Source organism: Myotis yumanensis, unplaced genomic scaffold, assembly GCF_028538775.1.
Source record: "Myotis yumanensis isolate MYYU_CA2020_CCGP unplaced genomic scaffold, mMyoYum1.0.hap1 SCAF_14, whole genome shotgun sequence".
Taxonomy (NCBI): Eukaryota; Metazoa; Chordata; class Mammalia; order Chiroptera; family Vespertilionidae; genus Myotis; species Myotis yumanensis.
This window is the reverse complement of record NW_027223765.1, coordinates 29,486,354-29,497,405: the sequence shown is the minus strand read 5'-3', so window position 1 is coordinate 29,497,405 and position 11,052 is coordinate 29,486,354. Positions and strand designations below refer to the sequence as shown.

Genomic DNA, 11,052 nt, shown 5'->3' with positions numbered 1-11,052 from the left:
TTAATCTAATTAAAGACCTGGAAAAAATAGACAATTTATTAAAATAGGTAATCACAGCAACCATATGTAGTATATTAAAACAGGCTTCCTTCCTGGGTTATTCTGTGTCCATTAAAAAAAGAAATCAGTGTTGCAGCGACGAGGGGACTTCTGGAGTCAGACTCTCTGGGTTTCAGTCCCAGTTCCTCTCCTAGTAGCTGTGTGACCTTAGTCAAGGCACTTACCATCCCAGGCAGTTGTCTTCTCCCCTGTTTGTAAAAGGGAGATAATGATAATGCCCGTTTAAGGAGTAGCCGTGGTATCACATGTGAAGCACGAAAGGAATGCCCCGCACCAATAAGCCTCAAAACACTCACAGGGGTGGGCAAACTTTTTGACTCGAGGGCCACAATGGGTTCTTAAACTGGACCGGAGGGCCGGACCAAAAGCATGGATGGAGTGTTTGTGTGAACGAATATAAATTCAAAGTAAACATCATTACATAAAAGGGTACGGTCTTTTTTTTTTTTAGTTTTATTCATTTCAAACGGGCCGGATCCAGCCCGCGGGCCGTAGTTTGCCCACGGCTGCTAGACTTCAAAGACCCTAGCTGAGTTTTCCAAGTCTTTCTTATTGCAGTTGATGGCTTCCTTCACCCTAACCACCAATCACTAGTTAACTACATAAAGAATCATTGTAGTAGCTCTTGTAGCCACCCCTTGGCGAGGAAGGCTGGCTCTTCCTTTTTATGTTCTTGCTTTGCATTTCATGTGGATCAGTCTAGTCCAGTGGTTCTCAACCTTCCTAAAGCCGCAACCCTTTAATACGCTGGGTACTCGTATGTGGGCGGATCTGCATGTGGGCGGACCCGCCTGGAGACGGATAGAGGAGAGGTGTCTCGGTTCCTAAGACCATCGAAAATATGTGTTTTCCGATGGTTTAGGCGACCCCTGTGAGAGGGTCATTCGACCCCCAAAGGGGTCGCGACCCACAGATTGAGAACCGCTGGTAGTCCACCAGTACCTGAACTACTTATTTCCATGATCACATTTTTCCAAACAGAGCAGAATTTCTCGGTCACTTTACTAATGAGTTGCCTTTTTCATTCCTGGTCAATACATGATTTCAATAACAAAGCTTATGTCTGCATGTTTAACATTTTACTGCAGTCCTTAAACACGAATTTGGCTCAGAAGTTATTAAAAAAATCAAATCAAATATCTGGCACCATAATTATTTATAAGCATTTTTATGATTATGATATTTTAGCGATTGTGAATATTTCTTTAATCGACTCAATTTGAACATGAGGATTCTAGTCAAAGATAGAATTCTTGCCCATTCTTCCCCCAAAGGGAATGTGTAACATAAACCTAAAAAAAAACCACCTGGAAATAATTGCATATTTATAAGAAATATAAAAAGATGAACATTAATTTTAATGAAACATCAAAGCAAAACATGATTGTAGCAAAGACTTTATATATAAGCAAAGGGCAAGTACATTTAGGTGATGGGGGTAAGAAAGAGTGATAGAACGAATCTGAGAGAGGTGGTGAGTGTCTGTGGGGGACACTGAATTTGTGAATCTCTGTCAGAATGGAAAAGAGGCTGCTTGAAGGGTAGAAGGGAATAATGTGCAAGGACAGAATATTCCAAGAAAACACCTGGACCAAAGGTTTAGAGCTGTTCCTGTTCTTCCATGCACCCGATTCAGGCTGTGACTGTAGGTGATGTCACCAAAGTTAATCCCTTGGAAATTCCTGGCTATGAAATCCTTCTTACCTCTACTATGAACACAGAAGTAAGAAGGTCTTACAGATCTAAATAAAAGGTTTGAGTCACTTACAGAACCATTCTTGGGGGATCCTTGGGGATCTGACTGTAAGAGCACAGTGACAAAGAGGCAAATAGACCTATCATTCTATGTAGTGGTTAAACCTTTTGCAAACGATTTACCTCTTTGCTCCCTTCAGTTCCCTTATCTATAAGCTAAGAATAACAGTAGTAACTACCTCTCAGGTTGTTGATGTGTATGAAGGGCCCAATAAGTAGTCATCATCATCATCTCCACAACCTTCATCATCACAATTATTATTTAATAGAATAATTGAATTGATCGTGACCATCTCCGTAACATAACACAATGCATATCATTTAGCATCAATCTATTCAATGTAGAACTCCTTGCCTCTCACCCAGTACTTTGCCATTTCTATGCTCTGCCAAGCAAGAACCAGCTCCTGGGGGTAAATATTTCCACCTCAAACCTTTCAAAATACTTTTCTTTTTAAAACCAATGAATTAGGCTCATATTTGAAATGAATCTATTGTCAGATAAATTCTGAAAAAACTGTAGGCACAAGTGTTGGTCAAAAATGGACCCGTGTGTCGATTCTAGCCAACTGAACCACCTTTTACTCAAGAAAGGTTGATTCGTTGATGAGATATACATCATCTTGGCTTCCAAGTTCTAGAGGCCATCAAAGGTATCCTGATGTTAAAGATATCACTATTTTAATGATCCCTGCTGAAGAGTATTAAAAATAAAAAAAGCTGTGCTTTCAGGCCTTAAGACTTATTGCTTGTATTTTCACAGTTTTCTTAAAGTAAAAAGGGGTGTTGTGGAAAATGATAAAATTTATCATTTATAGCGAAATATTAATGTAGCAGCAGGAGATTCGATGAGGCCATCTATCTATGAGCATTCAGACTTCAAAGGAAGCATAAACGCGAAATTAATGGTTTGTCTAGTGTAAGAGACAAATAAATGCAAATGTGGGCTCATTAATATCAAGTGGATGACTTCTTGGTTTATGGGGTTTGGATTGATTTTGTCAAAGGCCAATAGATTTATTTTTAAAAGTCTTTGAAATTTAGCATCCATACACCCATTATTGAGAGAAATAAAACTCCCAGCACTCTTAGACGGCCTCTCTTCCTCCTCCTTCTCTCCCCCTTCCTAGATGTTGCTTTACTGAGATAAAGTTCTTACATTAGGACTTACTTTCACACTGAAATATGTCCCTTGTAGGAACTGCTATAAACGTCAGCATTTTCTACGGCATTAGTTTATGGGCAGAGTGAATTTTAATGGCATCATAATCTCATGGCAATCAATTGCGGTGCATGGAAAAAAAAAAGCTCTGGGGGTGCCCATTAAATGGGCTTTGCATCACTTTTAATGCTCCAAAATCTTGAAGTCTCTCCCCATCTTCCCTGTTTGTCTGCAGACAAAATAGTTTTTCTGTTTTCCCCTCTTGTTTTAGGCTTTATGTAGAGTTAAATACTTTTATTTACCATCTAATTCCCTGACAAGGAGGGAAAAAACAACGACACTTTTTTTTCTCTTTCATTTGAACAAGGTCATGAGTCTGTTGGCTTTGACACAAGACAGAAACCCAAAGCAGGAGTTTTGGTGGGTTTTACCTCTGTCTAGATGGTCAAATGCCTCTGCCATGGTCAAAATCTAGCCTTCCTGGTTGTTAAGTCATCCTGAGTGGAGGGGTCCTGACACTGTAAAGGGAACCGGCCCGCAGTGGCTCCTTCTCTTTCTGAACTTGTGCTGTATGTCTATGTCCAGTTCTACCTCCAACTCCAAAGTGATTTCCATATCTAGTTCTATACATCACATACCTGAATGTTGAGCATAGATAGCATACGGGTTATCATAATTATTTAAAGTGAGTTTTCCATTTCCTTTTTTTTTTTTTTTGCTTAGTTTTGTACCCTCAAGAGATGACATGGTGTTTTTTTTTTTTTTTTCCAGGTTAACTATATTTGTTTCTTAACCACTTTGTGACATTTTCCTACTTCAATATCACTGACCCCTCTTGAGGATTTATGTGCACAGTGAATTTGAAAGTGTGGGCATAATATTAGCTTTTGAAGATTAAATTGTAAAGTCCACACACGATGAACAAGAACAGAGATATACAAGGTAACCATAAAAAGGAGAAGGCTCTGAGGCTAGCAGAATTAACTACAACCTGTTTTAGTGTATTCACCAATTAATGATGAACAAATGTGTCAATTAGGCAGCCAGATACAGGAATGGAGAAAAAAAGAAAACCACAGAAACAAATGTTCACATTTCCATTCCAGCCCCATCCATGTGAGAAGAAATCATATAGCCAAAGGATGGAAGAGACAATTCCTACAGCGAGATGGCTACATCAGGATACATGAGCTAGGGCCATCTGTGAAAGCCGCTTTTTAGAAAATCTTCCCATGTCCAGATCTCCTTCTCTGAGAATCTATCTCACCCACCTATGAGCCTGGGCTTGGCCAGGGTTGACTGCACCAGGACAGGGCCTCTGTCCCAAGTTCAGCTATTTGGAATTTGGCTCTTGCTAATTTGAATGGTGATTTTAGATAGTTTTAGCTGACCCTTTATATTGAGGACATGACATTACTAAAATTCAGTAGCTTTGAGGTTACCATATTTGCTCATGAGCAGTAAAAATAAATCAGCAGAATAAAAGTTTAAGATGAGAAAAAGGCATGGAATGAGAAATAGAGACACTGGGTGAGGAGAGGGAGGAAGAGAGAGAGAGAGAGAGAGAGAGAGAGAGAGAAAGGGCTTGAGATCCTGAGGCCTTCTGGTTTCTAGTTTTGTTTCCAACGAAGCCAGGCTGTCCTATCTGCCTTAGGGATACCCTGATTCCTTAATCTGCCTGGTTTTAGGGGAAAATGTGGGAACTAGAGCATGAATTCTCTCTCATTACTTCACTTTCAGGCTATTGCAACACACTACAGTGTAAGAGTGCTCAGTTAAGTAATGTAAAGAGAATACTGTATGATTTTAATTAAATAAGAAATATTGGTTGAAGATGTTATTGCAAGTGAAAAACAAAAATGGCTGAGCTGACCCCTCTCCTGCTTCCTCAGATAAGTGCTTCATCAGTCACCATATGAGGTAAAAAGAATGAAAATCTTATCAAGTATAAAAGGAAGAGAAGCACAAGTTCCAAATTCTAAAGACTATTGGAAATATGAATTACATCTACTATCATGAACGAAACTCTTTGCCCATGTTATACATTGACCTTGAGATATTAACCAGAACCAAAAATTAACAGGAAATAAAATCCAGATATTTAGAGCATGAGGGAAAAAATCTCTATAATTTCTATGCTTACTTTTCTTCTGGATTATCATTTATTCTAATTTTCTAGAGTTTCTTTATGTATTTGGGAAATTAACTCTTTGTCTGAAATATGAATGACAACTATTTTTTCTAGTGTGTCAGAGATCTTTTTACTTATCTAATGAAAGGCTGTTTTATTTTATGTAATCAAATTGTTAAAATTTTAAATGGCTTCTGAATTTCGAGTCATAGTTAAAAAGATCTTCCGCATCCCAGGTTTATAAAGGAATTCATGCTATTATCTGAGCTTGTATAGTCTCATTTTTTATATTCAAATCTTTGGTCCATTTGAGTTTATTCTGGAGGGATCCTCTCCTGGAAGGAGATTTCCAAGGTCTATGAGCCCTTCTACCCCCTCCATACTTCGGTTTTTCCTTGTGACACCTCAGAAACTTCCAGCACAGGCTTGTGGTTCACTCTGCCTTTGATACCACTTACATGTCAAGGGGAATTTTCAGGATTCTTCTGTCTCTTAGTTTCTCTAAAAATGTGTTTTGTGAAGTTTTTCTCCCCCATTTTTCTTGTTGCTCTTTTTGGTCTCTAGGAGAAGTGAGAACTTAGGAAGGTTAAGTCCTGATGAAATTTTTGCTCAATTTGCTCTTTATTTTATTTTATTTTACTGCAAAAAGCTTTATTATTTCATTTGGTTCAATGCATGGGAGAGGGCTCCAGGGTGGTTAAAAGAATGGCTAGTAGTTTCGGGAAGAGGCTCAGGTAAAAGCCAGAGACACCAGGGGGATGCAGAGGGGCCCCTCAAAGGCCTCTGGGTTCCAAAGGCTCCTGGTCGTGCTTGAGGGTGAGCCTTTGGAAGAGATACTCGCCCAGCCCAGCCCTGGGCCGGCAGCCTGCGGAGGTGAGTCAGGTGTAGCCCATCTTCTTGATGAGTTTCACCTCCTCACCCAGGAAGTGGTTCTCCAGGAAGTCACGGAGAGAAGGTTCTGTGCGGATAGAACCCAGGACCTGCAGCTCTAAAAGGGCCTGGTTCAGGTTCCTGTCCAAGGCCAGGGCAGCTTCCATGGTGTCCTGAGTTTTGCCCACTCATCTTGGGAAGGTTTCTGCATGTCCTGGAAGGGAATGCGGCTGCCACGCTTGTTTTGCAACTTTAAGAGACACTCAGCGCCCTCTCGATTTTTCTCTGCCAACTCTCGGAAGAAGCGGCCCACGCCCTCAAGAGCCACATCGTCCCTGTCGAAATGGAAACCCAGAGAGAGGTAGGTGTGGGAGGCCCGCAGAGGCAGGCTGGCCAGGCGGTGGGCCGCAGCCTCCACCTCGGTGGAATAATTCTGACGAATGTGGGAGCGCATGGTTGTTCGGCAATAAGGAGTTAAGGTAGAAACAAACAAACAAACCGGTGTGTTGACTGGTCCCAGAGGTGGTTCTGAAGGTTCTCATTTCATAAGAATGAGACGCAGGAGAGTGGCCAGAGGCTGGAAGAAGGGGCGTCCCTGGGTCTGTTCCGTCCAAACACTGTTGAAACAAGAGACAGATCCGGGACCTCCGAGTGCACTGCCCAATTTGCTCTTTATTATAAAAATTTCAATATTCGTTTGTGTGCCTGTATGCCTCTTATTGATCAGCCTTTGAGGTACTGCACAACTAAATTTGTGTAGTTATACAAGATGGAGCAGAACTGAACTCAAAAGCTATACTGGGCCAGCCATCAACAATATGGCAAAGGATATCATTTAGTCGAAGACAGCGAATTTCAACAAGAATTTTAAAAACATGCAATACCTGACTTTTTAGTCAGGGGCACTGACCTCTTTTCCCTTAGATTGTCAAAAAATAAAAAAATAAAAAAATGACAGCAGTCAACACCACAATAGCCATCTGGTGTGAATGAATCCAAATTATACCTTTTTTTTTTTTTTTTTGTCAAATTGGCCAAAAATATATGTTTTGGTGTGCTGCAGAATTTTAGCAATTAGTTTATGTGTGCCATGAGATAAAAAAGGTTGAAAATCGTTGGTCTTAGATATACATCTTTAGACAGTTAATGTCTCTGAGGTCAGGATGGCATTTTAGTCTAGAAGGGAGTAGAGTTCTTCCAGAGAGAACCTGGGGGCACTGCCAAGCTGAGATCACTTTCAATTCTCTGCTTGATAGTGTTGGGACCACATAGATAATGAGAATTTAGACTGCAAATTTGCTTGAGCAGTTTTTTGGTTCTGATTCCCAGAAATTTTTTTTCTGTATTCACTCAGGACCAAGATTAAAAAATGCAAGTATATTTCTTGTTTAGTCCTACATGGAACATATAGGCCTTTCATATCTCAGGTTTTTACACCATCTTAGATATTTTTTTCTTCTTATAATGGTACATAAAATAAGGGTGTATGTGTTGAAAACTGTGAGGCCCACAGAAGACACAGATATAAACGTAAGAATTTTCATAAGAATGAACCAACTAGTTGTGTCTTTCTAATGAAAGGTAATTTTAACGATTCCAAGAGTGATTTTAAGGAGCCATCCTGTGTACAGGGGTTTTTGCTCCATGCTACCTTGAATATGAACTTGGCAACTGAAATAAATAAAGTAAGAGTTGTTTGGCCTTTCCCTTTCTTGATGAAATATAACAAGAAACAAATTTGATTTTGGAGAAATAGTGTTTCCATTTTTAAAGAAGTTTTGACTTTTTTTTTTTTTCTGGGACTGACTGTTTTCTGCATTTATTACTCGTTTAATCACATTCAAAAACCAAGATCTCTTTAACTCTCAGTTGACCAGCACATTAACTGGCATCATCCCTTTGACTTGGATAGCAGCAGGGTTCTGAGCTCTCAGTTCCCGAGTGAGACACCAAGTCTAAAGCAATGGAAATAGATTAGTTGTACTTGAGTTGAAGAAGTAGAAGGGGAGAGAAGTGATCAGATTCGGAATAGAGCTAACAGGATTTGCTAGTAGATCTGATGGGAGGTGAGAGAGGACGTGAGATGCAGGCGACGACTGTAAAGATTTTGGGATGAGTAGCAATAGAAAAGAAGCAATTCTTTGGGGGAGAAACAAAGGGTTCTGTTGAGTGGCTTCATTAATTTCCATTACCATTTTGGAAAACTCAATCAAATCACACTCCTCCTGCCCCCCACCCACGCCCCCGCCCCAAGAAAAAAAAGATTCACAAAATGTGATGCTGCCTCCAGCAATGGGGGAGTCAGGGTTGTCAGACAACATGCCTCCAAGTCACTGGAAATAGCTGAAGAGCTAAATAGAAGCGCAGGCTCATTAGGGCTACCAATGGGACACGGGTCTTTTTGATCTCTGTCTGCATGCTAAGGAAAGGGTAAGTGAGCCTCCTTTTCATCTTTCCCATCACACTTTAAAGGGCAGTTGTAATGTTCCCACCAACTGAATCATTTTCATTTCCAACTCTAATCAGTTTGTGAATAAATATCCTTTGGAGATGTGAGCTGCTTTAAATGATGGCTGTCTTTCCACCTTTAATCTACGACACTACAGTTCTCTTGAGAGAAAATAGCTCCTTGTGTCTTTACTCCCTCTCTGAGTTCATAGATGAAGCACACCTCCTTTTTTATTATTACCTAATAATGGCTTTAGTAGGTGAATAAAAGGTTTCACAAGTTTTGCAAAAATGAGAGGCTATTCACCCTTGCTACCTTTAATCTCCTGCATTCTCCTGTTAATGAGTATAAATTATCAAAGCTATTTCTCAAAGTCTTTATATAGTACAATACCAGTGGCAGATCATTCTCAGGAAGGGCTCTTTTTAAATATATCATAATTAGTGGTATTATCTTTAATCTTTTGTGGTATGAAAATCAAGGACAACATGAAACTTAATACAAGGTGAGAGACTGCTTACTTTGGTGAGTTTTCGGAGGTGAAAATGTAGGTTTGAACCAGTTCTTCTTCCTTTGGAGAGCACTGAAAGATTCTCAAAGTATGGGAAATATTGATACATTTCTTGGAGTATTTTTTTCTAAGAATTGGTTAACTACTTTGATCAGATGAGATCCAATTTCATTGTTTCTCCTACTTCAAAAGGACCAAGAGCCAAGCATTTTCTGAAAAGGTCTGAATATATTAAACTAATTGCTCCTAATGGAGCATTTGGTTTTTGGGGCCTTATTAGATTAGTTTTGAAATATATTCATATCAAACTTCCAGGTTCAAGTTGGTAAATTGAATCACTATAGTTACCTCACATTCCTATAAAAATCCTAAGTATATTAAAGTGTAAGAACAAACAGAACAAAACAAAAAAAAATGCTTGTGACAGGAAGATGCAGGGTACCATGTATAGACTAAAAACCGTGAAGAAATTCTGAAAATTAGAAAACAGATTGTACAAAAGTAACAGAAAAGTCCATGCTTACAAAGTCCATAAATCAACACAAATCCTAGTAAAGTAGTCAATGAATTTCCCTGAGTTCCAGAAAAACTGGAAGCTTGCAGGAGGAGCACTGTTTGAAGGCTGTTGTTAAGAAAGCTATCATCTACCCCTTCTCCTTACATACCTGACACACACACACGCACACACGCACACACACACACACGCACACACACACATGCACACACACGCACACACACGCGCGCACACACACACACACGCATGCACACACGCTTAGATAGGCTGCTTCTAGCTCTCAATCTCTGGCCTCACTTGGTAGGAGTCTTGCCAAGTCAATGGGGTATTTTTCTTATAGTCATTTTAACATTGTCGATAAGTTCTAAGAAAGAAGGGAGAGGGCTATAGTTTATTTTTAAATGTTACAACAGTAATGGCAAAACAAAGCAAATAAAACCGGATAGCACAGTGAAATTCCTGAAGACCATTTTACTCTGCATATTGCCTTTGATACTTTCTATCGTCAATTGGGTCTTTAATAAGACTCAGGCATGTTTTGGATGCCCAGCCAAAAGTTAGAGGAGTTTTCAAGAAGGGGACACAGGAAATGACCTTGGGAACTGCATCAAAGCTGAGCTTGTGGTGGCTGGACACCATGAAGCTGTCAGCTCCCATTGGGTCTGATGGCACTCAGGGGAGGTTAGGGCTTTTTTACAGGTAAACAGTGGCCTTGATTAACAGGTGGGCTGTGGACTTGTAGTCTACTTGAGGGCATGGAATCATGAAGGAAAGTTTTCCCCCACCATTCAGAATGATAGCAAACTCCCCACAAATTATCTCTGATGATAGAAGTCTAAAAATTTGATTATACCCCAGGAGGTGGATAGCTATTGACTGAAAAGGCTATTGAATTTTTGGCATGATAGAAATATTCCTCTTGATCTAGTTCAGTGATGGCGAACCTATGACATGCGTGTCAGAGGTGACATGCATACTCATTTTTTTGGTTGATTTTTCTTTGTTAAATGGCATTTAAATATATAAAATAAATATAAAAAATATGAGTCTTTGTTTTACTATGGTTGCAAATATCAAAAAATTTCTATATGTGACACGGCACCGGAGTTAAGTTAGGGTTTTTCGAAATGCTGACACGCTGAGCTCAAAAGGTTTGCCATCACTGATCTAGTTAGTATGAGGTGTACACATACAGATACATTTATTGAGTTATATACTTAAAATGTGTTTATTTTATACGTTAACTAGAGGCCTGGTGCATGGATTTGTGCACTGGTGAGGTCCCTCGGCCTGGCCTGCACCCTCTCACAATCTGTGACCCCTCAGGGGATGTCGGACTGCCAGTTTTGGCCCAGTCCTTGCAGGCCAGGCTGAGGGACCCCACCAATGCACGAATCTGTGCACCAGGCCTCTTATATGCATATAAGATCTTTGGTTAATCTCTTCCCGCCCTCCCCCCTCCCTCTGAGATTCATTAGTCTGTTCCATGTTTCCATGCCTGTGCATTGAGCATCTCCCCCGTGGTGGTCAGTGCGTGTCATAGCTACCAGTTGAATGGTCAAGCAGTTGCTTAGACTTTTATATAGAGAGATAAACAAAT

At 40.0% G+C, this 11,052-nt stretch overlaps 1 pseudogene; it reads right to left on the bottom strand.

Moving 5' to 3' along the window:
• Nucleotides 1-5,881: 5,881 nt before the first annotated feature.
• LOC138992617 (ferritin light chain pseudogene) lies at nucleotides 5,882-6,432 on the bottom strand (annotated as a pseudogene).
• Nucleotides 6,433-11,052: the final 4,620 nt, after the last annotated feature.